We start from the raw sequence: 4,627 nt of genomic DNA, 5'->3' as shown, positions 1-4,627 counted from the left end.
CAATTTTTTTTGTTTTTCTGGTCCTCTTACCACATCCAGCTGACAAGGTGACAGCCAGTTTTTTGGTACCAATCACGAGCAGTTTATAAGCAAACGCTTCATTCGAGCTGCTCTCTCGATACCTCGTACCACGTAGGATATTCACTTTCGGACATAAGCCGCTTACTTCAAAATGCTCAGGTTATGATTCTCTACCCTGTATATGATTTTGACCCTAAATATTTAGGACAGTCTCTGTTATCCTCGACGAAAATTAGCTTTCGCTGTGAACAGCTTCCACGGTTCCGTGATACAGAGTAAAAATTATTGAACTATATGAAAAAAAAAACGTAAATTAGTTGCAAACTACGACATTCACACACTTTATTCAACATGTAAAAATCATTACAGATATTCGGATTTAGATTATGACACGTTCGATATGTCTTTCATTATTGGTCATGATCTGGCGCAGACGAATAGTGAAATTCTTCATGACCCGCTGACGTGTCGGAACAACGATGCTGTCGAAGGCCTGAATGGTTTTGGGGTTATTGCTCTACACCTTGTCTTTAATACAGCCCCATAAAAAGGAGACACATGTGTACAGATCCGGAGAATGTGGCGACCAATCGAGGCCTATGCCAGTGGCTTCCGGGTACCCCAGAGCAAGAATGCGGTCCCCGAAGTGCTCCTCCAGGACATCACTCTCCTGCTTCGATGGGGTCAAGCTCTGTCTTGTCAAAATCGGGGTCACTTTGGGTAATGAGGATGTAATCATCTACCAAAACCTTGACGTATCGTTCAGTATTCACCATGCCATCAAGGAATATCGCACCGATTATTCCGCGACTGGGCATTGCGCACGACAAAGTCACCCATTGAGAGTGAAGAGACTTCTCGATCGCGAAATGCGGATTCACAGTCCCCCAAATGCGCCAATTTTGCTTATTGACGAATCCATCCAAATAAAAGTGGGCTTCGTCGCTAAACCAAACCATGTTCACATGAAAGTTCTGTTCGTCAATTCTGTGGGCAATAGTATTGACGAAAGACAACCGCCATTCCATGGCCCTGAGGCATAATGGCTGATGGGTTTGAATTCTGCGTGGAAGAGATGCAGGTCTTCAACGACAATCTGTCGCAATGTCTTCCGGTTGATTCCCACCTGTTATGCAGCTCGTCTGATCGATTTCCTGGGGCTGGTTTGAAACAGCGAGTGTTGTCTCCTCTATGTTTTCAGGCGTTTTCGCCCTTTTTGGAGGACCGTCATTGTCAACTCTGTCATCACGAACACTACCCGTTCTCTCAAACTTGAGAATCAAATTCTTGATTCCTCTTGATACCTTTACGATGCACACAGTGACTTGCCCCCTCTCATATTTATATCTTACTCTGAGTAATTTGATTTGGGGAAGTATTGCCGAGTATGGTATGGTCATTACAAGGCTAGTATTGAGAACTCAGAAGATATGAATATTTTCCTCTCTAATTGCATACGGTTAAAAGTTGCTATTCCTTCACACGCGGACTTCCCACGCAGCGTCTCTCGTCACCCGGGTGGTCCGGTGACAGGTGGGTTCTGCTGATCTTGAAAGGGTTAGGCTAGGCGCAAATTGAGACGCGTATAACACGTGTGAAGTGACACGACACTACAGCGCAACACGCACGTGCCGCACGAGTCACGAGGGTCCAGCACATATCGCGACGCGCCGACGGCGACGCTCTGCGCTGACAGAACCGAAGCGTGCGCAACCATTTATCTTTCTCAAACGATTTTACAGAAACTATCCACTGAAAATATATGATTTTTGCCTTACTTGTAGCGTTATATGTCAGCTTCGTGACGAAGTGCCCATCAACTCGCTAATGACCATTCTTATTGTGATGTACACGTTTTAGTAAGAGACTACGCAAAACTCAAAAAGTTTGCAACGAAAATTAGGAGTCGCTATGATTTTGCGTTTGGTGCGTATTACACCATATATTGTTGCGTCTGAAGTTTAGCTAACATGTTGAATTTTTGGTTGGTTGGTTGGGTGTTTGGGGAAGGAGACCAGACAGCGAGGTCATCTGTCTCATCGGATTAGGGAAGGACGGGGAAGGAAGTTGGACGTGCCCTTTCAAAGGAACCATGCCGGCATTTGCCTGGAGCGATTTAGGGGAATCACGGAAAACCTAAATCAGGATGTCCGGACGCGGGATTGAACGGTCGTCCTCCCGAATGCGAGTCCAGTGTGCTAGCCACTGCACCACCTCGCTCGGTTGAATTTTTGTTTAGACTTGGGAGGAGATCTCTATCTGCCTCCGATCTCGAGAAAATGGATCCCATGTAGCGCGCTCACTTCCGATCTCACACCTGCGAGAATGAAATACTCGCAACATCTCTCATATGTCCTAAACCGCTCGAGAAATCGAAACGAAAGTTTGGCGAATGATTGCCGACGAGGAGGAGAGTGTTTTGTCAACTCTTAAACACACGGAGCTTCCTTATCCATGGCGATATATCAGTACTTATACTTCCCTTTTTATTTATTTCACTCCAGAGATGTAAATTTTTTAGAGTTATCGACAGCTAGTGAAACAAGAGCTTCCTAGTATGAAAATAAACATGAAATTTCTTCTTTTATGTTACTGCAAACCGACACTATGAGGTTTCTCGTAAGCTATTGAGCTCTGTGATTGCCAATTACTTGTTTAATGAGGCACCTGTTTCGAAATTGAGTTTGGGAAATTACACTGTGGCAAAGGAAGTACAATTAAACCAGTCACCAAGAGAAATGTGGCCGTTACTCACAAACGGTGATGCTTCTTCGAATGAGAAAAGGTTAACAACTCTCACAAAAATAGATTGCCAATTCTGTTGGAATTTTGGTGGAATCCCCGATACCCATCGTGTTTTTAAGACTGAGCGACTGGAATGGAAACTTACCAAAGGATTTTATTCCTTCTCTTGATCTGAGCAGTAGTAAAATAATGACGAGCGTTCCTTCAGGCGGAATGATAGTCACATGGCAGATACTGGTTACTCACCTACGGCTTGCCAAATTCACAATTTGTGATCGCGAACAAAATAGCTGTTATTGAGAAAAATAAACAATTGATCTGTCGCACAACACAATGGTCAGTGTATTGTCAGCAGCGGAGGATAATGCGCGACAGGAATGCACAAACTAGCAATGTTTGCCTTGTGAGTTGGAGCTCGAAAACATTGTCATGAAAGTAGGTCTGCCTTTGTCAGCAGTACATTTCAACAAATTAAATGTATCTAACCATAACATTCTTTTAGGATATTCCTACTTTCGTAATAATACCGACCATTTTCTTCATTTGTGGATCCTGTTGTTGAATACTTAGTTTATTAATGCTGATAATGTGCATGCAACAATTGAAATGCTTTTTCTCATCACGGCGAACCAATTAAAACATTGTTATTTGTGACTGCTTTTCCACTGTTTCTAGCTTGCAGTGGAAATGTGATGTTCACATGCATGTAGTACAGTGTCTCATATTGCATTATTACATCCATATCAGAGTAATTACAGTGAGACTTCTATACTTCAGATCTTGGACGTTTCTTTACCACACAAAGAGATCACACCTGTGGAGATTATCCCTTTCTAAATTTTTGTAACAGATCGTACAGATACGCCAGCATACTAGGCAGTGAGAAGATAAACTTGTTTTATTTTCCTGCCTTAATTCTTAATCACATGATTTTATAATATCCCTTGCTTCCTTATTCACTACATTCTGTCCCTTCTTGCGATCTGAAAACATCGCAGAGGCGTATGATACAGTTCCAGCGGCCAATGGCTCGCCAGTTACTGACGTACGCATTTTTCTTGACATAAGAAAAACAAAACAAAACAAAACTATACAGCCGGCCGTGGTGGCCGTGCGGTTCTAGGCGCTGCAGTCCGGAACCGCGGGACTGCTACGGTCGCAGGTTCAAATCCTGCCTCGGGCATGGATGTGTGTGATGTCCTTAGGTTAATTAAGTTTAAGTAGTTCTAAGTTCTAGGGGACTGATGACCTAAGATGTTAAGTCCCATAGTGCTCAGAGCCATTTGAACCATTTGAAAACTATACAGATATAAATAACAGAAAAGCATAACGTACTAACGAAGAAAGCTGGAGCGTTAAATGGCGAAAAACGAAACACTACCCAAAGGCAATAAATTTAGTACACAGTGAGGGAAAATGTATCGTGTGGGCAATGCTACCACTGCTCATATGCGCCGTTCCGATGTGAGCATATGGCCGCGCTACTTTTCCTCTCCCCGCCTCAAATTTCCCACGATGCTAGCGAGGCACGCGCGACGCGCGGCGCGAGAAACTGTGCCTCAACCACAACGCAGCGCGACCTGGCGCAGGCGCGTGTCGCGTCTCAGTCGCGTCGCGTCGCAATTTGCGCGGCCCCATTTGAACCTGTGATGTTACAAAAACGCACGCTGCGCTGCGTCGCGTCACCCGCGCTATACGAGTCTCAATTTGCGCCTAGCCTAGGCTAGGCGCAAATTGAGAAGCGTATAGCACGTGTAACGTGACACGACACTACAGCGCGACACGCACGTGCCGCACGGATCACGCGGGTCCAGCGCATATTGCGACGTGTACACCATACTTCGCACGCGCCGACTGGCGA

Source organism: Schistocerca piceifrons, chromosome 7, assembly GCF_021461385.2.
Source record: "Schistocerca piceifrons isolate TAMUIC-IGC-003096 chromosome 7, iqSchPice1.1, whole genome shotgun sequence".
In the NCBI taxonomy this organism is placed as follows: domain Eukaryota; kingdom Metazoa; phylum Arthropoda; class Insecta; order Orthoptera; family Acrididae; genus Schistocerca; species Schistocerca piceifrons.
Note: the sequence above shows the minus strand (reverse complement) of the source record.